The sequence below is a fragment of the Equus quagga genome, chromosome 7 (assembly GCF_021613505.1).
Source record: "Equus quagga isolate Etosha38 chromosome 7, UCLA_HA_Equagga_1.0, whole genome shotgun sequence".
In the NCBI taxonomy this organism is placed as follows: Eukaryota; Metazoa; Chordata; class Mammalia; order Perissodactyla; family Equidae; genus Equus; species Equus quagga.
This window is the reverse complement of record NC_060273.1, coordinates 90,797,823-90,824,166: the sequence shown is the minus strand read 5'-3', so window position 1 is coordinate 90,824,166 and position 26,344 is coordinate 90,797,823.

Genomic DNA, 26,344 nt, shown 5'->3' with positions numbered 1-26,344 from the left:
TCTAATTTCATCCTGAATTTGGCCAGTTCTCTTCACCTTCTCTGCTAACGTGTTGGTCCAACGCACTATCACCTCTTTCTTGGATTATTACATTAGCCTTCCACTTGGCTCCCTGATTTGTACCTTTCACATATTTTAGTCTATTTTCAATACAGCAGCTGTAATAATCCCATTAAATCATGAATCAGATCATGTCAAACCCTACAAATGCTTCCCATCTCATCAGAGAAAAACCCAAAATCCTTGCCATGGTCTGAAAGGGCTTTGCGACCCAGCTCTCTGTTAGCTAACTTCATTTCCTGCTACCCTCTCCCTTGCCCTCTCGACACCAGCCACTTGGCCTTTTTGCTGTCCTAAATATGCCTCATGTTCAATCTTACTGTCTGTTCTTAAAACACTCCTCCTTCATGGTTTGTAACCTCACCTTTTTTAAGTCTGCTCAAATGTTGCCTTGGCAAGACATTCTCCGAACACCATATTTAGAACTCCATCCCCTGTCCACAAGCTTCCTACCCTGTTCCTCACTCTGAATTGTTTGTCTTTATGGCACTTATCACCATGCAACATGATATGTAAATTACTTATTTTGTTTATTATATGCTTTCATCCATGAGAATATAAGCTTCATGAGGACAAGCACTTTTTGTATTTGCTTGTTTTATTCACCAAAGTATCCTTAGTGCTTAAAACAGTTCCTGGCACATAGAAATTCACCAAATGCTTGTTGAATAATGAATTACGACACATTGATATTATTGAAAAGTAAAGAAATACATCACCAGCAATTTTATATGCAAATAAAAGCTGTCGATCATAGTAGTTTGGGGCAGCTATATAGTTATTTCCATGGTTTGGAATTGATTTAAGAGCCAGCTTGCAAGTCATTAATAATGTCAATTTAATTACTCTATAGTTACAGCTCATTTTGGATCCCAAACTGAATTACCCATCTTGAACACCACCTTATTCATCAGACTTGGCTCTGGTAATGACATGGTGATAACAGCCATTTGTTATTTTCAATAATCTTTTCCCTTAGTCAATAATTTTTCATTTGCAAGTAGCAGATATACACTTAAACCATCAGGGTGATATAGTTTGTTAATATACTAATTTAAATTATTTTTTTTTACATTTTGCCCTTGCCAATTTTTTTTTTTTAGGAAGATTAGCCCTGAGCTAACATCTGCTGCCAATCCTCCTCTTCTTGCTGAGGAAGACTGGCCCTGAGCTAACATCCGTGCCTGTCTTCCTCTACTTTATATGTGGGATGCCTGCCACAGCATGGCTTGCCAAGCAGTGCCATGTCTGCACCCAGGATCCGAACCTGAGAACTCCAGGCTGCAGAAAGGGAACGTGCACACTTAACCACTGTGCCACCGGGCTGGCCCCTGTCCTTGCCAATTTTTAAAAAAAGGAGTTGGACTTTTGCTTTCCTCTGCCTTGGTGTGGTTGAGTTGCAGGGTCAAAGTGGAAATAGCCTGAAGTCAATTCTCTTCCTGGTTTTTTGGTTTAGAAAGCCTAAACTCTTATGCTAGGATGACCTAGTATAGGAAGGATGAGATTGGTGCCATTGAGGAGAAAGTGGAGACAGAAGAGATGAGAAAGGAGCAGAGAATTTTTCTGAAGACTAAGGAAGAGACTGTGCTTGGGATGTCCCAAGCACATCATTATGGCTGCTGTGATATCCTTCAAGAAAGTAACAGAACATTGAGAGACAATGGCCGTATGGTGCTTCTAGGGCTGGTCCTCAGGGAAGAGGCGTATACTGCCCGGTGTCTCACTAAATCCAATTGAAGTAAACAAAGTTGGGCTTCATGAGAGACTAGAATCAAGAAGTTCTTTATAACTGAGAAAGAAAGAAGTGGTCTACTCTTCCCTTCCTTCTCTTACTAATCTGCAAAACAGTTCGTATTTAGGATCCTGGGACAAAAATTTAGGATCCTGGGATCCTAAAATTTGTCAGGAACCAAGGAAATTGGCGATAAGATCTCTCTTTCTGAAGCTAAGTCTTCTTTCCCTTTTTGAAGGCTATCTTTCTCTGCTCCAAAAATGGCTTCCCTAAAACTGGATTTATATCACTTCCCATTCCAAAAACAACTCTGGCAAGCATCAGTCAAGTTTTTTTTTCAGCATTAGGGCTTTTGAAATTGCTGTTTCCTCTCTAAGAGAGTTGTGAGCAGGAGCTGAGAAAGAAGATAGCAAGTTAGTGAATTTATTAGTAAGTTACTATACTTTGGAAGTCTAGTACCCAGAACCCTGTTAGTACTATTTCCTGGTCTCTGGGGCAGAAGTAGTTTGGGTTTTCAAGGTAAAACTCTCGTCCATGAAAGCCTCTTTGTATGGGAGAGCAAAAAGCTTCTGGACTGAATAGGAAGATGGGGTTGGTTCTTCATTACCAAAGGAAAATATAATTGTCTACTGATGAGACTCTTCCATGAAATGAGTCAAATCTACCTGTGGATCACTAATGGGTGGATGTGGGGCCAATTTATTATTACATGTGAAAGGCTAGATGGAGCAATCAAGACAACAGCAACCTAAGCCTCAGATCTCTATGTAGTTAAAACCAAGGCATTGTCCCCGGATCCTAAATACGAACTGTTTTGCAGATTAGTAAGAGAAGGAAGGGAGGAGTAGACCACTTCTTTCTTTCTCAGTTATAAAGAACTGGCTGTCAACTATATTTAGGGAAAAGAGATTAATCTGACTCTATGACCATAAAAAAGACATTAATTATATAAAAATGAATTGCAAATGAAGGAAGAACGGATCCTAGAACTATAGGAAATAGCCAGTGTATATTTAAAAAAATGTAGTAGGTTGAAGTTTTATAAGTGACTGGTAAATTACTAAAGTACAATGAATAAATAAACCTGTGTGTACAGTTTTGCACTCTGATTGTAGGAAATATTTTGGTAAATTTATGGAAATTTGCTCTGAAAGTTCATACTTGGGTATGAGTTCTAGAACACCTCATATAACATGAAATAGAATACTTACCTTAGAAGGCTTATAGCCAAAGTGAAAAGCAGGTAAGAAAGTTTATCATAGATTGTTAAGAAAATAAAGAGCTAAAATGATTCAAATATACAAATTGCTCAAACAATAGTTAATGAGGAAACATAGTAATGTTTTCTAAAATCTTTGGACTTTTAAATTAATTTCTCTTTTAGTAATAGCTTAGTATATTTTTATGTATATCCGAAAGAAAAATAAAATTAAATAAATAATTTGCTCTCATTTGGGGATATTTTTTGTTGTTGTTTTGGTCTGTAATTCATTTATAAAACTCTCATTTTCAAAATAAGAAGACATTTTGTTTTTAAATGATAGTGGTTTGTTTTTCCATGCTATCTATTGCAATCTTGGTCTTTATTATAGCCAGGAAGAGTAAAGGGGTGAAAGTTATCTTCTCCTTGAACTCAATAACTAAATTTACTTTGTGCATCTTAACTTTAATAAATAGTATGCATGAGGGGCTGGTCCAGTGGTGTAGTGGTTAAGTTCATGCTCTCCACGTTTGTGGCCAGGGGTTTGCAGGTTTGAATCCCAGGTGTGGACCAACACATTGCTCATCAAGCCATGCTGACGTGGCATCCCACATACGAAATAGAGGAAGATTGGCACAGATGTTAGCTCAGTGACAATCATCCTCAAGCAAAAAAGATGTAGATTGGTAATAGATGTTATCTCAGGGCCAATCTCCTTCACCAAAAAACTAAATTAATAAATAAATAATGTACATGAGCCCAGTGACTCCTCCAAGTGACTTTACTAATTAAACCACTTAAAACAACTTGTTTGAGATAGGAGTGGAGGCCAGAAGCCTTGGAGTACTGAGGATACTTCTGAGAAAGGGCATAGGGGTATGTCTATAAAAGATTCTGGCTGGTTTGATTACTTGGAATTTTTTATACTTGGAATGCTGGATGAGCTTAATGAACGATCAGGGAATGGACAAATACTGACATTACCAAAAGACATTATTAGAGCCACAGGAATGGTGGAAAATTCTTTCTTCTGCTTATTACGCAAATTATTTTTTCTCTCTCATTTGTACCTAAAGCCAGAGCAAAACTGTAATAATAATGTGAGAAGAGGATGATTTTGTGTGATTTTTGTGAATCCACGTTATGACGGTTTGAGATTATTAGGCGTCTCCAGTGTTCTTGGCATTCAATGTGCTGTGGAAGTGAGATAACCCCCGCTTGCTCTTCTAGAGTTTGAAGCTTAGCACAGGAGAGGGAGAAGCATTCAAGGATTAAGAAATCAGAAGAAGCGGCTGAAAAATGAAATGAAACATCTTTAAGTACTAGACTTGAAGGTTTAATATAGCAGAAAGCTCAATAAACCTGGAAAGATGTCCCCTTAATGGCAATGATATAGGAGATGCATAAGTTATGATGGACGTAAAGGAAGACTGGTATCAATCTCATTGCCTTGGTAAGACTAAGATCTCTGATCTTTTCCTGACAAAAATCATCTACTACCGAAGTACAAAGGATTGTTAAAAGTTAATGAATTTCATATCAAAGGGTAATGTTATCATGGTAGTATCTGAGGAAAGAAAAAGTTTATCAGTTGGTTTGTTTAATTTTCAGCTTCACCTATTTACCCAAATTATATGAGTGAGTTGGAAACAAGACACTTGAAGAATAAAATACATAAGCTTTGCATAAATACAGTCACACATGCATACACATGTACCATAAAACAGATATAAAACATTGAATGGACTCTCCTCTAACCACATTGCTTAAATGGTCTAAGATATACCATCAACTTATGGTATTCGATGTGTGTAGTATTTTACCTCTTTCATTCTTTTCTGTTATCCCTAAAAACGTGTTACCCACCATGCTGTGTAAAAAAAACACAGCATGATAATGTAAGTCTTAAATTAGAAACCTGTCAACTCATTTCAAAAATAAACACCAGATTAGGAGCTGGATTTTAAATTTTTGGATCTGTGACTGTTACTCGGCTTAACGGCACAAAAGACTGATTTGTCATTTGCATATTTATTAAAGAACGTGTTATATCTTCCTCTTCATATCTATATCAAATTCCTTATCAGATTTTAAATTCTCTAAAGGTCTCCACTCACTCTTGTTCATCCTCCTATTTCTTGAGGACTGAGCCACACATACGTGGTCATGAAGGGAATTAAATTAGGAGCAAGTCTCAATGGTATCAGATAAAAGGAACAAGATCCTTCTTGTTCAGAAACTTTCTTTCTTAAACTGAAGCAGGATACTGAAATAAAGGTATAGCCTAGCTATCAAAGTACAGTTCCTATCTTTCGCTTTGAACATAAAAAGACAAAGTTTCCAAAAAGAGCTGGTAAAGAGTGCTTTGGGCCCCTAAAATATTGTACGTGAGGAGTGGGGCAGTAGAATTGACCCTTAGAATGGGCAGATGTGGCAGAGGAGGAGACAAGAGAGCTAGCCCGTGCAAATGTTAAGGTCGGGTTTAATATCATTCTATCCTCGTCCAAGACTGTATTTGTTCTGGTGAAATAATAAGATATTTAATGCATTAATATTTTCACATTTTGTGGCTGATCCTCTTTTCCATTGTCTTTGCTCACCTTTCCACTGAGTACTCCCACCCATTGCAATAAATTTCCTAAAAAAAGATTTTAGCCACTTAACCTCAGCTCTTGTCAGCTCATCTTTGGTGTTTTAGGATCTAAGCTAAGGTTTTGAGCTAACCCAGTAATTTCCTTTAAAATTATCGAACTATATCTTTTCAAATGTGTAAAAGATGCCGCCTTGAAAAGAACCAGCAGGAATTTTAAGTGCCCAAAAGGATAATAGACATTAATAGTATTTTATGTCTCTTAAGTAAGATATACATGTAAAAAATTTTGTCAAATTATGATAAAGATAGTTGTCATATTCTCTTTTTAAAAATTCACTATTCTTAACTGTCAATGCCCAACAATTCTGAATCTTAAGGAATAAAACACATATTTATTCTACAAAGAATTATCAAGCAATTCCTCCATGCCAGGTGGCATTATTCTAAGTGCTTAAAATAAATAATTTACTAAAATATGGTCTTTGCTCCAAGAAATGAAAAGCAAAAAGCTTTGGGAAGCTTATCTGGTTATCCCATTCAACAGTGTTGAGTAATGTGTCTTTTGAAGAAATCTTGTTTGAAACAGAAGAAGGCATTCAACTGGCTTACATGGTATTATTTTGGAATTTTGTAAATTCTGCAGGCTGACAACACACATTGTTGATTTTAAACAAACAAGAGAACACTTTCCAAACCAGAACTGAGTTCCAGCTCCTACCCTGCCCTTATCCATGCTTTAGTCAATTTCTCCCAGGGTTCTTACAGTAAAATCAGATGTTACAACCAGATACATTTTAATTGCTCTAATAATTATGTTTCTGTGTTTCTCAAAATATCCGATTCATTGAAACTTTATCCTGCCTCTGCAAAGAGAGTATATATTTGGGTGCCGTGGTCTCAATGCCATTTGAGTACACAGTCATCGTAAATACATTTTCCTGACTATTATCTCCGTTTATTTGGAGGAAATAATGGCATCCCTTAGGCTTTTATTCTCCTATGCACTTGGATCTATAAGAAAATGTGAAGGGGCACTGGCAGAGTAAGGGAAGCCTCTATCAGACTGCTACTTTCTGTTTAAGAGAACCCACTGGAAACTGTACTGGGCGATCTTACAGGAAGCCCAGTATGTGCCGGGGTGTCTCAGCTAATATTTTAATAGCTCTGTGGAATAGTTATAATTCCTGTCATTTTTAGTAAGTGAAAACTGGCTCAGAAAACACACAATTGGGCCAAGTGTGGGTTTGTGTCTGTACAAAACCCAATCTAAGGTCTTAAAACCAATACTAAAAGATGAGGATGGAAGAAAACATTTTGCGTTTATTTTGAGTGAATGAGACTTGAGACATTTGTTGTCTCATGCATATATATGCTGTATATGTAAGCAATAAAAGCAAAAGGTTATTTTTTATATTTAAACTTTGCTTCAGAAGATATAAAAATATATCTCTCTATAAAAATAAAGTCTACACTTATGCATTTTAACCATTTTGGGGAAGAAATTATTCTGTGCGTAATAGCTTATCATGATTTGGATGCTTTGCTGAGGCTTAAGAAATTGTTAGTGCCAATTCCAATTTGCTTAGTTCATTTACTTTGCACCTAAGTTGTAAATGAATCATCGCTGGTAACATCAATTTAGTTGTAATTAATCATAGAGGGAAAAGTAGAGCAGTCACGTTGGTGCCAGCCATATTAACCGCCTTATCTGATGCTCTTGTGTAATTTCCCAGCATTTTGATGAATATACAAGGTGAGAAATACTTTGGGGGCTTCCAAGGATATTCATAGTGTGTTTGGAAAGAGACTTGAAAGCACTATAAACAGTTGATTGCTGCTTTACCTGAAGACTTTTTTTTGTGGCTATAAGATATATAATTTTTATACATACAGACACACACACACACTTTGCCCTCGCTTTAGATAAATGATGTGTTGATGCTTTCAGAGCAGTTGAAACTAAAATGGAGATTTTATTGAAGTCTGGGCTGCATGTTCAAGGTCAGAGAAAAGTGGATCCCAATAAATAGCAAATATTGATGTTTCCTATGCAGTCTCTGCCTATCGAATAAATATTTAGCAGAAAATATAATTCTCATTTGCAAATATGCAATATTTGTTAGCTCTTGACAAAAAATATTGATTTTTGCAACATTATAGTCAGAATGTTTACACATATTTACTTATGTCTAACAGAACTTTAGGTGATTTACAACAGACACACAAACAAATAAACCAGACACTGATGTAAGAGGACTGATATAATATGAACTAGTGTATTTTACAGTGCTTTACAATCCCCGTAAATTATGTCTTGTGACTCCCTATGCATTGTATCAAGGCATTCATTGCTTTAGGGTGAGGACAAATTCCACCTACAACATGGAAGTCACAGTTTAACATGGAGGGTCAAAATTTACCTTTCAGTTCACAGCAAAATAATAGTCTTGAAAGCTGGGCTTCTCAAGTGTTCTCAAGAAGGCAGGAGTGAGGTCGATGTTACAGACTGTCTTCTGGCTTCTCAGTGGTCCCCATGGCAGAGTGGTTGATCAGGTCTTGCGTTGGATGTCCTGGGCTGGTGCTCCCTTCTGGTGACCAGTCCTGTTCAGTGCCTTTGGCATGGCACTGGCATCTACTTCTGAGTTCATGGTCCCTGGCTTGAGTCTAGTCATAAGATCCTGTACCCTCCTTGACATTACCTCAGTTCTCCTCAGGTTCACAAGTTCACACTGTACTTTTCTGTCCTCTCATCAGAGCGTGCAGGAAGATCTGGATCCTGGACACGCCATGCTCAGGCAGGGGATACTGCTGGTGCTATGTTAAGCCCACCTGCTTAGATAGGTCCCTGTTGTTCAGGTGCTATGATGAACTTGGGATCTCCCTAAGAGGGCTGAAAGTTTCCCAGGCTACACCCAAAGAACTGAACCAAACCAAACCAAACATGAAAATCTACCCTGGAATTCCCCCGCTTGCATCTGGATGTTTCTACCCATTCTGTTAGGGCTTTGACCCCAAGACTGGAGGACAGTCACCTTTGAACTTCACTCCTCTCTTTATTCTCTCCTTCTCATTGACTCTTCCTCAAGCCCTAGAACTTCTTTCTCTTTTTACTTCCTGTCTTACAGGAATTTGCTCCACTTCGTGTTCTCCAATTGTCACCATGATACGCATGACAGTAAAACTTTATGATCTCAGTTTCTCAGGCTTGGCACTTAATATGTAGAGGAAACATTTTAGTTCTTAGATAAGCTTATTCCTCTGCATCGAGTCACTAACTTGCAAAGTAGGAGTGGAAGGGAGTACCCTTGAATAGGAACAAGAACCCTTCTTGGAATACTTCACTGGGACAAGGATACAATTCAAATGTAACAAAGGTATATAGTAAGAGACAAGTCTTTATCCTACCCAGGTCCCTCAGGCACTCAGCTCCTTTCCATAGATGAACCCACTGTCTCCAGGGAACTATATCTACACTTCAAGGTATTCTACGCCTGAACATATATGTATATGTACTTTTTTTCTTTTTAAAACACTTGGTAGTATACTAAACGCATTGTTCTGTATCTTTCATTTTTTTTACTCAGTACACATCAGGACCCAGAGAGCTGGCTCATTCTTCTTGATGGCTGCATAGTATTCAAATATACAGAAGTAATATAATTTATTCAACCAGGTCCCCCAGTTTGGTTGTTTCAGTATTATTTTCTTGTAAACAATGCTGTAATGAATATCCTTCAATATGGTTTACTTTGAATATATGCAAGTTAATATGTAGAATAAATTCCTAGAAGTAGAATTGTTGGATAAAATATAATTTTTTTTTTTATCATAGACATGGCCAAAGTCTCTGCAATAGAGTTGTTCTGATTTACAGTCTTATCAACATAAATAGGAATGTCTGTTTCTCTTTGCCTATACCAACAGGCTGTACCAACTTGATCTTTAACAGTGACAAGTAAAACATGGTGTCTCAAAGTATTAATTTGCATTTCTCTTGCTATGAGTGATGGTGAATATTGTATAGGTTTTTAAGAGTCTTTTTAATTTTCATTTGTTTTTATCCTTTTTTCCATTTTCCATGAATTTGTTGGTCTTATTAATTTTTAGGAGCTCTTTATGAATTAAGAACATTGACAATTCGGGATGTGCCGTTTCAATATTTTTTGTATTAGTTTGTTATTTGTCTTTTACCTTGTGATGGTGTATTTTGATATGGAGGAATTTCTTATGTTGTCTAATTAATCAGTTTTCTATTTTGTTGTTTCTTAGTTTTGCGGCAGATTAGAAAACCTACTCTACTGTGAGACTATAAAAATAGCTCTCCCATGCTATTAGTACTTCTGTGGTTTCATTTTTTATGTTGAAATATCTGATCCATCTGGAATTTCTTTTGGAATAATGTGAGAGGCAGGAATTAAATTTTCTTTTCAGCTTGTTACCCAGTTGTATTACCACCACTATTGAATAATCCACTTTTTCACTTATTTGAAGTGTGAATTTTATAATTTAATATATAATGTAACATAGAAGTATATAATGTTATATTGTAATGATATAAATTATATTATTGTATAATATAATGTTTATTTCTGGAATTTTTATTCATTTTATTAATCAGTTTGTATAATCGTTTATCAGTACAATATAACTTTAAATATTTCAGTAATTAATTAAAGAAAGGATAATGTTGGTTTTTTGTTCATGATATTGCATTTTGAACTTCAGTGATTACAACACCTAATTAACTAGAACAAGTCATACTTCACCCAGAAAGGAAAATTATAAACGACAGCAATATCCTTGAAGAATAAAATTATACCACACGACCAACTTGGAAATTAGTCTCATACATATTTGTCGTCGCTCAATGCTGAGCATGGCTCATGTCAAAAGTCGTCAGAGTGGTCTGACAAATATCAATGTCTAAAGTAATGCTTGAGAGAACAGCAACTTGGTAATTGAAATGCTGCTTTCATAGGTACAATCTTTCCACTTGCAACTGTGTTCCAAATGTTGATTTTCTTCCCTGGGTAACGTGACTTAAACTAGTTGCTTTTCATGAGACTGAGTCAGGGACGAAGCAGCCAGAAGAATTTAGCACAGACATTAATCCTCTCTGGAGAATACCAGCCTGAGCTGGACAGTTTTTAGGAAACAAGGTCAAATTCACTACAACATATCAATACTGACCAAGGTAAGAAAATGGAGGTTTTACTGCCTAGAGAAAACAGCATTATCACTGTAAGGCATACTGCAATTAGCTTCTTTTTACCAACTAGAGTTTTTATATCTTTTTTTAGGTACAAAATAATAGACATTCATACAAACTTACACAGTACAAATGTGTCTTTGGAGTAAAATGTGAAAGTCTGCCCCTCCAAAGAGAGCATCCAGAAGCAGTACTGTTATCATTTTGGTGAGCACTGTTTGAGAATTCAGCTAAGGGAGATCTTTTTATTTGGTTATGTCTTATATGGTAAAATCTTTATTATTCATTTTGTTTTGCATCTTGATTTTATTACTTAGTTTGTGGTGGACATCTTCTCATGTCAACACATGGCTTAACTCACTTTTTTGATTTGTGTTCAATTTTGCATTAGCAATGTTCTCTTTACAAAATCGATCATCATCGTTTTAAATTACAGAAATAAACTTTTAGAAAAATTCAGCAGTGCAAAAGTGAAATTAATTGAATAGAAAATAAATCAGAAAAACTAATAGTTGTTTTCATTCATCAAATGTGCAAAAATAAAAGGAAAATACAGAGAAACGGCCATTCTCACACATCTCTGCATTTCTTTCTGAAAAGCAATGTAGTTATAGTTTTTGAAGATTAAACATATCCATACTATTTGGCAGAGCAATCTCATTTTTAAGCATCAATACTGCATAGATCAAAGGCCCAGAATGCAAGACATATGTGCAAGGATTTGTATAGCAAAACTCTTCAGCGTGGCAAAAAGCTAGAAACGACCTGAAGGTCCATCAGTGATGTAATGATTGACCATATCACAGGCAACAATGATATAGAAGATTGTACTGTTACTTAAAAAGATCTGTTTGAGCTATAGCTACTGAACTAGGTGGATTTTCACATTTTTAAATGAAAATAGCAAGTTGAGAGGTAATGTGATATAGTATGAATTTTTTTTTTTCAAAAAGCATCGAAACTACTCATACACACACACGTGAAAATAGGTTTGAAATTATACATCTACCAGTTAAAATTGCTTATCTCAATAGTGATATCTTTATTAATAGCAATATGATTTGGTGATGTGATTATGTTTTCCTCTAAAATTTATACACAGTGGCCAACAAGCATGTATTACTTTTATAATTGAAAAAAGTGAATAAAGAACACTTAAAATGGAAAAATACATGATTGGATAAACAAGTTTTATAGAAAACACCTTTCCATTGTCATATAAAGTTTAATGATTTTAAAAGGAGGCATTTTGAATATTGTACAATATTCTAAGTATCAGAAGTAATAATAATGGAGTGGTATTAGATGATGCTCAGTAACATATTGACTTTTTCTGTCCAGAGATCTAGAATCTTGCCTTGATCTCAGTATCCCTTCTTCCCACAAGGTCCCTGGAAGAGAGAGATATTCAAAGAAGACTAAGAAAAACATCATTTTATTATTAACTGGGCATCAGCCGCAACACCAGTGCGGTAACCCCTGAACTCATCTCCCCATCCATGGCCTCCCTTTGCCTGATCCAATGGAGGCCTAGAGCCCAGAAGCAAAGCAGGCAGAAGACAAGCCATGCTACATTTGTAAGAGTACATTAGAGGATCAAGACTTAGTACTTTAAGAGTACAAAAAGATACCTCTGCCCAAACAAAGGAAATAGAGCTGGAGCAGAGCTTTATATGGGTTTATTTGCACTTCCAGTGTTTCATCCATTAGAAAACATGGCTGACCAGTGTCTTGATATTTATCAGATTAGTGCTCTCCCCTCTTGGAAGAAGGGTTTCTTGCCCTTGACACTCATTCATCTTTGAGTAAGAAAGAGGAGAAAGAAGAAGGAAGAAGAAAGGATTTCCATTCCTCAGATGATTCAGGTTAAAAACAAACAAACAAAAAGGACATAATCTATTAAAAATCTAAAGGAACAATTGGAAAGAGATAGAAATTAATCTTCAACTATTTTTTTAAACTTTGGGGGTTTGTCAAAATAAAGGCCATATTTTTTCCAACCACTTCTAGGTTTCTCAAACCATCTGTGTTTCAAGGAGAATTTAGTTCATGTGTTTTCAGTTAATTTACACAACTCATCAAAATGTTGACTTGTTATTCTAGCTATTTGATGTCTCAGAAATCATGCACACATTTTAATATATGTTCAAAAGTCTTTGCTCCATTTGGATAAGGAAGTCATCATTAGCTTGCAGTAAACAGAACCTGGAAGAGCTTAAGTCTGATTCCAAAAGGAGAACTAAGGAAATTCCAAGGGGTTTGAAACTTGGCAAATCACTTTCCACACACATGGTTACAAAATCTTTAAAGTGATAAACACAAGGGATGACCAAAAAAACATCAAAATCATCACAAGCGTAAATAGAGTTTCTACAATATGAAGATGTTTAGTCAGGGGATTTGCAATATATGTCATATTAACTCTATGTGCCTTAAATGAAAGAACTTCAAGGTCAACATAAACAGCCCCACATTGGCCCATGTGAACCAAACATTGTGCAGAAGGCAATAGGCTAATTTTTCCACAAAAAAGGACAAAGAATATTCTTCTGAATTTTGATGACCCAAAGACCTTCTTTCCAGTAAAATGTATTAAACATGTGTCTATTAAAAAACTCCTGTATGTTCGTATGAGTAGGCTGGAAATAATTTTTCTTTTCTCCTGGATGGATATGTTTCTAGACCAGAATACTTGAGTAAAAGTTATCATGGATTAATGTTTGATTGTGTAGTTTTACACCTGACTAAACCTTCAGTTAAATCTGAACCAATTTTCATGGTATTTACACACACAGTTTTAGAGCTGTTTGAGGCAGGAACCGGCCTTTTGTGACTGAAGACAGGAAGAGGTTCAGAGACTACAAACCATAGAAAGTATTCTGGGGCAAAATCGCTTGCAAGTATGAAGGAAACCAATTCATGTCCAAGAATGGACTGTAGAATGAAGCAGAAGATTCAAGATTCAGAGAAGCAGATCAATAGGAATATGAAATAGAAATGGATCAATAGGAACAGAAAATCGAAGCGGATCAATAGGAACACTAAGCTGGAGGGACTGGAGCAGCCAAGAGGTCAGGGAAATGTTCTGGGGTAGTGTGGGGAGTGGAGAGGGCAGAGACAGAACCAGAGGTAGAACAAGGGCTGCTTTGGGACAATTCTCTTGATCACTGAGCTCCTTGAGTGGTTTGGCTTGCTTTACTGTTCAGGAATAAATTCATAAATAAGAGAAGTATCAAGGGCAGAAGGAAACATAACAATCATCTCATTCAACTTTGTAAATTCTAACCCTTCATTTTTATAATTGCGGATTTTGTTGCTCAGACTGGATGGGTAACATTTTAACCTAGCTGTACCCCAGCTGGTGTCAGAGCTGAGAGGAACAGTGGTAGTGCCTCTCCTTACTTCTGGTCCAGAATTCTTTCTATGCACCACATCCCAAGTGAATTAGTCATTTCCTTTTTCTTTCCTTTCTTCTTCTTTTTAAAGTTTCTTTTTTTCCACTTGCCTCATTCACTCCCACTCTAACTCAAGATTGAAGTAGAAGTGACAAAATGTCACGCCCAAAGCTCAACTTGAATTATTTTCAGAGAGGGTCACAGCAAAGCATGCTTGTTTTGTGAAATTTCAAGCTTATTCTCAGCATATGGTTTCAAAGCTGTGAACCAACCTTGAACCTTGGGAGCTGTGAGTCGACAAGATGGGACTAATATGAAAAAGAAAAAGAGGTTCAGAAGACTTGTTGAATGTCAGTTCTCTTTCTAAAAAGAACATTTTGGTGAGTTGAGTGTAAATGAGTCAGAAACACACGGATTTTATTTCCCTTGCCATATGCACGGGTTTAAAAATTAATGGAAAAAAGGGCTCGGCACAACATGTTTTAAATTTTATTGGTCTTTTTTTTCCTTATGATCTCTAGAAGATGGAAGCTGAAGAATGAAGAAGACAACTGAATCTAAAGGCATCACGAGTTTTAAATGTATATACAACATGTGACACTTTTTTAGATGGAGTAGTAAGGACATCCAGTCTGTGAGTTCTCATTCTGAAAGCCTTGTTATACTTTTAGTGTTTGACCTAATTATTTTACTAAAAGAAATTTCCAAGTAGGTTTTTATCTGAATTTATTGTATGAGAACAGGAGACATGGCTGTGAGGAATCCATTTTATCATAAGGAATGTGATGCTTGAATAAAAGTGTGTAATTGGGCAATTAGAATAAAAGAGATTGCAAATTACTTTGTTTACCATTTTAAGGCTTTCCAAAAAAGAAAACAATCTACTGGATGATCTTTTATATAGATCGTTTTATCTGCCTCAGACATTTTACTTTGTGTAGAATAAGATAACTAGGACCTTTGTAGAGTTCTGATTATTTTTATCAAGAAATATAAACGAATATTCCAGGATTTTCATAATCTGTTTTTATTTTTGCTTTTTTTGGTCAACTTGAGGAATATTTGATAATTATTAATATTATGTGAGTCCTTAGTTAAATTCTCCTGTTTTGTTGTAGGAATACTCCTAAGTAGCTTTATTTGGCTATGTTTATTTATTTATATAGGTATATATTATATATATAATTCTATATTTAAATATATATTTACATATATTTACATATATTTATATATGTATTTATATAGTTGTATATTTATTTATATAAAATTTATATAAATATAGCTATATTTATTTGTATCAAATCTTCTCTACAGGCAGTGTCTACAAACATCTTTTTTCGAACTTATATTTGTTCCCTGGTTTTCCTGGGAGCTTCTAAGAGAACATACAAGTTTAAATAAACATTCCCTGGTTGGCTTGTGGTTTGGCTTGAAAACACCCTAGCGTGATTTTAAATCAAACCATTTCAGATGCTGGAATTGGATGAAATCACAATGAAGCTATGCTTGCAATTTTATTAAAATGATAGGTTGGTCAGGACAAAAATACTCAACACAACTGAGGGCCAAGGTGGAGTATGCTCAAAATAGCCTATTTGTATTGATGGAGCTAGGCCGTATCACACAGCCAGAGCACTTTACATGTCATCATCACATCTGTCATTAACTATGTGACTTTTTGTGTGTATGTGTTGTTTCATGTATTTTAAATAGAAGGAAAACTGGGCTACATTTCAAAATTTAAATATGGTACATGAAAGGCTTTGTTCACATTTAATTAAATTACTGTTTATGTGCCATATGTTTGATCAGACACTGCTTGGATCGCAGATGGAGGTAATGGGTAGGAATAAGGTATACAGTTTTTTTTTTTCCTCTTCTAAAAGTACAAGGTACAAATTGAGATGATTTTCTAAGAAATGTCATCACAATGACAAACTCATATGGCCACTGCTGTGACACAAGCTCTTAAATGATCACTTCATGGCTCATTAACTCTCAGACTGTAAAGATAACCTCTCCGGAGATAGGTAGGACCCTCAGCTCCAGAGACAAGACTTAAATTATTTTCAAGACTCTCAGTGCAGCTTTCCTCAGGGATCCTGGTGCCCTGAATTGCCAAAACCATTTTCTTTAGGTTTTCAGATCAGGTTTATTTTTAAATTATTCATAAAAAACAAGGAGACACTCACTGTTAATTTAAAAATGTAAACTGAAGTCGTGAAAATGTAAATTCAACAACGTCTAATGCAACTTGAACCTAAAACAAGTAGATGCCTTTTAGGCTCTCCCTCCTTTCCAGGGAAGCAGGATCCACTTTGCTCACTCGCCAAGCGTGTGTGCTTTCCGCAGAGGAAAGGAAGAGTCATTTTTACCATATGAAGTGAGCATGTGTTTTTCTTACTTTTGCCGCTCTGCTGTTTTTGCCATATTTTCTGAGTTCAAGTCTGTAATCAGTTGGTGGGAGTGTAGATTTAATGACATTTATTTTGGAAAACATGTTCTGCTAAAATTTTGTAGTAATGTAAGCCATTTAATTCTAAAATTGGCAGCTGAAACTAGCACTATGTCCACATAAACAACTACTCAAATGTTTCAGTCAAAAGCATTTTGGGGCACCCCAGACTGGGACATTATTGCTGGGTTCTACACACTTCTGAAAGTGACAGTTCTGCAGTCAGGGGCTTACCTCCACCCATGCAGATGGAACCTGAGAAACTCTGCTGCGCCTCTCCTATTTGTAGTATGTTCCCATATATGCAAAAAGAGCTCCTTTTTGTTGTTAAGGAGAATAAATGGAGATAGAGGAAATATAAGGATGAAATTCTTGGCCTCAGCAGTTGTCTTGTGGGGTGGGTGTCATATTCTTTAGAGAGGGGACAGGCGAAAGAATGGGAGAGGGAAGTGCAGGGACTTCCCTATGAGTGAAACATGCATACTAAGCTCAAATTAGAATGATGCCCTGCTTCTCTTCTCCTTAAAGGGTGGGGCAGGAGAGTTACATCTACCATCCTGTTTTGCCAGTTGAAAGGGAGTCAGGAGAGGGGCAAGGACACTCTGACATTGTAGGGTAGTAGTAGCCATTTTTCTTTTTGGAGCATCTACCATAGACTGGAGACTGTACCAGAACTTTTAGATAGATTTTCCTATTAAAATATTACAAAGCTCCTGCAGTAGGTATTGTTATAGGTGAATAATATGATAATATAAATAATATTTTTGTCACAATAAGTATAATATAATATAATATAATGGATACAGAGAGGTTGGCCAGCTTGTTACAATCATATAATTAGAAAGTGGCAGCAATGGGATTCGAACCATGGAATCTGACCTCATTGACCATCTCTTTCCATATCATCATCTAGATAAAGTGAGGACACAAATTATGGGGAAGCAAATCAGGGAGAAGTGGAAAGGGAGAGTAAATGAGCTATGTTATACCATAACCGAGTGACAAATATTGCCATGCTACTAATTAGTTTATACTTGTCTTAAATTGTTGATGCATGTTCGAGTAATGAATGGACACCAAATTTAAAACAATATTGTTATATCTGACAATCATTGAAAATTTTCCTCCCCCAAAAGGCATAAACAACATTCACAGAGTCTTTACTTCCACTAAATGCTGAACAGTTGCCCAGATGAGCACTTTGGAGTTCTCCTTAATATCGCCCTCTGCCTGACTTGCCGTAGCTCACTTTGTCCCAGTCTTGGTTTGCTCCCATTTCTCTCCATTTTCGTGAAGGGCTCCACCAACCATTCTGTGCATAAGCCAGGAGCCTGGACGTCATTCTTGATACCAGACTCTCCCTTATCTCCCATGTTCAGTCCTTTACTAATTTCTGTGCATTTGCCCTCCTAAATATCTCTTGAATCTGTCCATCTTTTGCCACCTCCTCCATCATACCACTATTACCTGCACTTCTACGATAGCTTTGTCCCTCTAACCTCTAATCCGTTCTCCACAGAGCAGGCAGGAAAATTTTTTAATAATGCAAATCTGATTTCATCAGTCTCCTGCTTGCAATCCTTCAGAGAGAGTTAGGATCAAGACAGAAATCCTTAACATGGCCTGTGAGGCTCTGCATAGGCTGGCCTCTTTTCTCTCTTCATCTTCATCTCATATAAAGCCCCTCTTCCTCTCTTTAATTCAGCCACCTTGACCTTTCAGTTCCTGCCTCCTTGCCTTTGTAAATGCTTCTCAGTTTTTCTTTCCTTTTTTTTTTTTTTAAGATTTTATTTTATTTCCTTTTTTCTCCCCAAAGCCCCCAGTACATAGTTGTATATTCTTCGTTCTGGGTCCTTCTAGTTGTGGTATGTGGGACGCTGCCTCAGCGTGGTTTTGATGAGCAGTGCCATGTCCGCGCCCAGGATTCGAACCAATGAAACACTGCGCCACCTGCAGCGGAGCGCACAAACTTAACCACTCGGCCACGGGGCCAGCCCCAATGCTTCTCAGTTTTGCTGGAATATTCTCTTCCAAACTCTTCTGCTCTTGCCCGAGTCACCTTTAACTTATCCTTTAGGTGGCTCAGCATTCCCCTCTCCCAGTCAAGGTACCATTTTTCTATATATCCTCCCTTCTCATCTCCTTTTCCCTTCAACATGTCTAACAACACCAACAAATACTCTGTTGTCTGTTTTCCCTTTTGTAAGCTCTATGAGAGCAAGAGCCAATTCTTTCTTGTTCACTTCTCTGTATGTAGCACATAGCACAGAGACTTTAATATATTAGGTACCTAAAAAATCCTTCTTAAATGATGAGATGAATGAATACTTCCTCCATTACCTTTGATTAAGGCAGAGAGTGGGTCATTTAGAACTCTGATGGTAGGTTCTTTGAGGACCGCCACGATGACTTTTTTCTTTTTCTCCTTAGTGGCTAGCACAATTCTTGCTAGATTCTCAACAGCAAGTTTGCCAAATGCACAAACTACACACACGTTGGGGAGGCTCCTAGCTATAAGGAAGCAGAATATCCTTCCACCCTATAAGACCTAACTGCTTCGTCTTCTAGGCAAATTAGGGAGCTCCATGCATAGCTTTGAATTATCTAGATTCCTCTTCCCTCTTGTATTAGTCAGAGTTCTCCAGAGAAATAGAACCAATAGGAGTTATATATATATATATATATATTTCCTATATGTAAAAATGTATATTTATTTATTATAAGGAATTGGCTCATGTGATTATGGTATGGAGGCTGAAAATTACCATGATCTGCCATCTACAGGCTGAAGACCCAGGGAAGCTGGTGGTGTGACCAAAAGGCCTAAGAGCTAGAGAGCCAATGGTATAGATTTCAGTCCCAGTTGCAAGGCCTGAGAACCAGGAGCACGAAGGGCAGGAGAGGATTATGTCCCAGGTTAAGCAGTCAGGTCGAGAGTGAATTCAACCATCCTCCTGCTTTTTATTCTATTCAGTCTCTCAATGGATTGGATGATACCCACCCTCACTGGAGAGGGCCATCTGCTTTATTCAGTTCATCAATTCAAATGTTAATCTCATCCAGAAACACCCTCACAGACACACCCAGAAATAACGTTTAACTGGATATCTGGGCATCCTGTGGCCCCAGTAAGTTGACACACAAAATGAACCATCACATCTCTATAGCCAAATATGCATCTAACCCTGTTGATTCTGAATCTTTGAGTTTCACTGTGCCTTTCAGAATTCTAGCAACTGAGATTCTTATCTACTCCAAATCTTTTAGATCATTTGTGAGGTTATAGTGGTTGAAAAGCTCATGGAGACAATTCAATGACTCCGATAAATATCACTCATAAATTCTCAATGACATACTTCACCTGTGCTACTCAAAATTACTCCAGAGATGCTTACGAGTATTTTATAAAGCCACAAAAGATGCTTAAGACGATAGAATCAGCAGGCATTGTAAAATGTTCTAACATAATCCAATGACTTTAAAAACACTGTTATGGTTAAAGTGAAGAAGCTAAGATATTTCTATTTTTATTTTGTTTTTGTTTTAAAGATTTTACTTTTTTCCTTTTTCTCCCCAAAGCCCCCTGGTACATAGTTGTATCTTCTTCGTTGTGGGTCCTTCTAGTTGTGGCATGTGGGACGCTGCCTCAGCGTGGCTTGATGAGCAGTGCCATGTCCGCGCCCAGGATTTGAACCAACGAAACACTGGGCCGCCTGCAGCGGAGCTCGCGAACTTAACCACTCGGCCACGGGGCCAGCCCCATTTCTATTTTTTTTACCTGGGTAAGAACCTTCTCTTCTTCCCTCCCTCTCTCCCTCCCTTCCTCCTTTCCTCTCTTCTTCCCATCCTCTCTTCTTCCTTCCTCCCTTCCTCCCTCCCTTCCTTCCTTCTTCCCTATCCCCTTCTCTCTCTTTCCAGCTATGAACTTTTAAAGTGAAAGCTGTGCTCAATTACTTTAGTTGTGTGCACATTCTGACTCTTCAATATCACATCAAAATGCCAGAGTGTATTTCAGGGATACTAAATACACTTAGAAATTAGCTTCATCAATGGAAGTATTACAGCTGAAAATGCTCCATAATAAAAGACATATTATACGAAGAAGTGAATAATTGGTATGAAAAGAGAGAGTAATGTCTTTGAGTTAAAGCCATGTGCATTTTCTGTAAATTATTTGCCAAATAGTTGGTGTTTAGAAAGTTAAAGTGTGATATTAGATTCTGGTAGTTTGCTATGTCAGCCCAAAGTTAGCATGTTCCTATATTTAGAGCAATAGCCTAGAAAACAAGATTAACTGAGTCACTTTGTTAAGTTCCTTTAATTTTCTGTAGCTTAGTTTGCTCTTTTATGTGATACTGATAGAAACTCTTTGTGCACAGTTCATGGGCTGGTTATGCTCCAAATTCTGCCATTTACTCTAGTCTAGCACAATGACAATACAAGAGAGATGGTGCCATATAAATAAATGTTAATATCTCCTCCCATAGCATTACACATGTGACGTTATTACTATTACTTTAAGTGAAAGTGGGAATAGACACTCCAACTTTATTAACTCTATTAGTTAAAGTGAAAGAAAAAAGGAAGCAATCAATATAGGAAAGAGAGACACCACTCTAGTGGAGTCAACATGATGATTTGAAGGTATTGGCCAAATTTTAAATGTCATAGAGTCAGTCCTGAAATAGAAACCAAGGTCTAACCTAACAGAATTACAACTATTGAATAATAGTGCCTAGTTTTTGTTCCTGGATGACAGAGTATTGTTTGAGATATATATAGTTGCCATTGACAATAATTATTCAGATTGAAATCTAAGGGGCATAGCAGAGACCATGTTTTTTTTAGGTTATATCTTTTTATATTTGAAACAATTTCTATATTTTCTGTTTTACTTAATCAGGAATTATATTTGTTCACCCGACCTTCCAGTTCAAGTATTAATCACTTTAATGAATTATAGAAATTCTGAGATTAAGAGGCTGGAAGTAGACTTTATAGATTCTACGCCTTGTAATTCTCACTTGTAAAACTAGGGCACTGGTTGACCTGACATAAATATGTATCATGTTAAAGGAAGGTTCATTCTGCTCCTTCACTTCTACCAACCATGGCTTCCTCTTTGACCCTCAATATTTCAGCTTTGGCTGGTTTCCTATTTGGGGAGGAAGAAAGGTTGATTGTATATCAAAGTGTCCATACAGGATCTTGGAAATCATCAAAGATCTATAGAGATTTTATGGGAGGGGGTCTCAAGTCCAACACCTATTTTTGAGATGCAAACCTTGAGAATCAGGGAAGTTTCAAGGCTTGTAAACAGTCTCATGTCCAAGTAGGTTGGGACCCGGTACAGTATGGTGACAGTGAAGTGACAAGAGCTCTGAGGCAGTGACTTATTTCCAGTTGGCACCAATTTCAGCTTTGTGACATCACTCAAATTGTGGTTTTGAATGATTACTTCACTGGTAACTTTCTATGTGTATCTTGTATCACCAGAAAAATCAAGCTCTTTGGTTTCCTTGTAGTCCCCATACTTCCTAGGACAGTGCAAAACACTCAGTAAGATTGAAATGAATTCATTTGGCAAGTTCTATTACTGCCATTAAATCCCTTGAGATTTTCAATTCTGATTTTTTTTTAATTTGCTATTTTAACCATTTTTTTATACTTTTTTTTTTTTTGGTGAGGAAGATTGGCCCTGAGCTAACATCTGTTGCTAATATTCCTCTTTTTGTTCTCCCTCCCCAGAGCTCTAGTACATAGTTGTATATCCTAGTTGTAGGTCACTCTAGTTCTATGTGGGATGCCACCACAGCATGACTATATGAGCAGTGTGTAGGTCCATGCCCAGGTTCTAAACTGGCGAACCCTGGGCCACCGAAGCAGAACATGTGAACTTAACCACTTGGCCATGGGGCTGGCCCCCTGAACTGTTTTTTTTTTAAAGGATTCTATTTTTATTTTATTTTATTTTATTTTTTGAGGAAGATTAGCCCTGAGCTAACATCTGCCGCCAATCCTCCTCTTGTTGCTGAGGAAGACTGGCCCTGAGCTAACATCCATGCCCATCTTCCTCTACGTTATAGGTGGGACACCTACCACAGCATGGCTTGGCAAGCAGTGCCATGTCTGCACCTGGAATCTGAAACTGTGAACCCTGGGCTGCCGAGAAGGTGAAAGTGCAAACTTAACGGCTGCACCACTGGGCCGCCCCCCTCACCAACTTTTTTTTAAGTTGAAAAATATACGGAAATCTTAGTCTTTGCCTTAGCTAGACTTTGCAGATTTGCTGCTGCTATAAACTTTGTGCACATTTCAAGGGCTGGTTATGCCTAGTATTCTACCATTTATTCTATTCTAACACAATGACAATTCAAGAGAGATGATATAATACAAATAAACATTTGTAAACTCTATCTGGGCTCAGAGATTAAAACATTTCTTTCTCTTGAGTCAAGTTCAAGCATAACCACTTTGTTTCCATTCTTGTGATCAGTACCAGGAAAAGCACCTGACTTTTCAAAAGCTAGAAGACCATTAACAATGACATCCTTCGTTGTGCCTTCTCATGGCTCAAACACTTGACTGGTTCTGTGCATTCATGTTTCAGAGGTGGATCTTCTTTGGGGCAGATGCAGCCTCCGGCTCCCATATGCTTGTTTCCCTTAGCTTCTGGTCTCTGATCTGTGGCTGTGGTTTTCTTCTGCCATTATTTTCCTAGTTATAAAATGACAACCACCCTTTTGGATTCCTCCACAAGCTCAGCTAGCGAATCCATATTCTGCTGCTTCAACACCACTGAGTGATAGGCCGTGTCTGGAACGGCAGGCTGGGTAATGTCATTTTGCATTTTGAGTCTTTGAGAAATTTTATAGTCACTGATCCTTACTGCAAACAGGTCCCTGATTATTTCTTTGTGGCTTGCTCTAAAATTACATTTCACAGCCAGTTGCATGATCATGATTCAGAAAAGATTCCATTGTCTCTTCCCAGCCTGCCTACACTGAAGAAATCCGGCCCTTTGGAAAGCATTTGGGGAGCAAATGTTTTTCAGATTTCCCTAGTAGAACTTTATATCATAATCGTAAGATTCTTTTTCTTTTCTAAAGGCAAAGGAATGTAAATTTATGTTTGGCCTCAGGCTTTTTAACATAAACCACATCACAGCCGGGTCTTTCAGAGGTCTTTGTGACTGTTCTGAATGAAAGTGTTGCCTCTACCTGGACACCAGTGCTAACTGGAGAAATACAGATGGGCGAAGGCGTGGAAGTGCCTTATCACCCCATGGAAAGAATGAGCACAACACACAGATTCTTTCCCTATCTTCTCACAGCAAAATGCTTTCCATTCTTTTTCTCTCTCCTTCCTCTTCCCTCCTTTCTTTAGTTTTTACTTCCTTTCTGTTTTCTTGTTCTTTTTGCAAGTCTGGGTAAGGGTATTTGCCTGCCATGGAAGAAGGCTTCTGTCACCATGTTGACTTGGGGTTACCCAGGTTGAGGCCTCCTCAAGAGTCACAAACTGTGTCCTAACATTTTTTCTTGGATAAGGACAAGTGAACTGACCCTGAGTTTAAAAGTGAATGGTACATGTGACAGCAAACTTTTAGTAGGCAAACAAAACGATTTTAACAAGACAGACAGGGATTTTTTCAGTTAGCAAGTCATTCTGTTTTCTGAAAAGAGCTAAAAACCAAAACTCTGGTAGTTCACTGAGCATGGGCTAAAGACATTTTACCAAGAATTTTTTCCTGCAAAAATATTTTATGAACTTAAAATCCAAGTCATAGCCCTTCTTTGTTCTCATTTTTAGCTTGACTTCCCACTTATGCTACACGTCCATGTGTATAAAGTAATTACATTTTAAAAGACTACAAATAGAACTCAAGTCTAAAAATAATTATAGCAATAAACATAGCAGGAATTCAAGACTTCCTGTTAACCAAAACACCTCTTATAAATCTTATAAATTTGTGTCTGTGTGTATGTACTAGTTCCAGTTGTCAATTTCTTATGAAAGTGCTTGCTTCTTGCTTTTACATCAGAAGATCCTAAATCATATTCGCACCAAAACCTTATTTTATTTCAACTATATTCTGAAAAGGAAATTTTATAACAACCTTTTTTTTTTTTTTTAAGGATTGGCACCTGGGCTAACAATTGTTCCCAATCTTTTTTTTTTTTCTGCTTTATCTCCCAAACCTCCCGCCCCTCCAACCCCGCCAGTACATAGTTGTACATCCTAGTTGCAGGTCCTTCTAGTTCTGGGACATGGGACGCCGCCTCAACGTGGCCTGATGAGCAGTGCCATGTCCACACCCAGGATCCGAACCCTGGGCCACCGCAGCGGAGTGCGCGAACTTAACTACTTGGCCACAGAGCCGGCCCCTTTATAACAACTTTTTAAATTCTATTTTTTGTAAGATATTCCCAACGATATTTTAAAAAGAAAAATATACACATTAACCTTTATATACTTAATGAATTAATTATATTCAGAAAAATTGAGTTATGGACATATTCGTATATTCTAAGGCATACCAACCAATTCATAACTCTTTTATGAATTAAATGGTCTTATTACATGGAGTAAAGATGTTGTGATTCAGTTGCAAGTGCTGTAACACATATATAGCTCAGTAGCTACAGATGTAGTTTATGACATTTTCTCCAACACTTTCCCACATTTTAGGACTAGAAAATACATCATGACAGATCAGCAATATTGTCTGGTGTATAAAGTTTACCATCAATATCTTATTTCAACCAGAAAAAATGAGTCACTATTACTGACTCACCACAATTATTTAGAAAGGGTCTTTTATCAAAAGACTAAATGTATTTTCTCACTGTAAGTACTTAGCACAGTTTGCAGTAAATTCTCAATTTGTGTCAGTTTTTATTATTTTTATTCAAATTAATCAGTCTCTATTGACAGTAAATGATAGAAGCGAAATCACACTAGCTTAAGGAAAACAAGCCTTTTATTGAGTTATGAAAAGTCAAGGGCACTGGTTGAATTCAGATGGTCAAGAGTGATAGAAATCTGTCTTTTTCCATCTCTTCACTCTTCTTTCCTCTGGGTTGGCATGTTTCTGAGGTGAGTTTTCTCTGCTAAAATGTCTGCTGGCATTTCCAGATAAACATCCAATTATCTTCAAGAATAGCAGGTAGAGAGTTTCTTTAATCCTGTAGTTATGACAAAGGCTTCAAGTTGAGTCTCTGGTTCTAGCTGGCCTGACTTAAGCCACGTAATCATCCATGAGGGATCATGGCTGACCAGGGGATCCAGAATTCCAGTTAGCCAGACCTGGGCCACATTTCTTAACAGCACCAGAACCATCAGAAAAGAGAGCATGGGAATAAGAAGAGTGAATGCTTGCCAGCCTGGCAAAAAGAAAGCAACAGATGTCCACTGCCTTACTTCACGCATCCACCAAACAAGTCCTGAGTTTCTGCTGTGTTCCCTGTGCTGACTGTATGTATAAGCAAGAGTGTGTGTGACTGGGGGTGGGGCAATGAGCACAGCAGGAAGGAAGAAACTCGAAAGTAAAAGATCTAATCCTTCCCCTCAAAGGAGAGATGTCTGTAGGCTCTAAAAACAATGAGAAAGAAGGAGCTTGTTGATACAGGTGGTAGAAATTCAGAGCAAGAGAAAATACCCTAATTGGAGAACTGAGAAAACCCTTATAAGTGTGGTCTT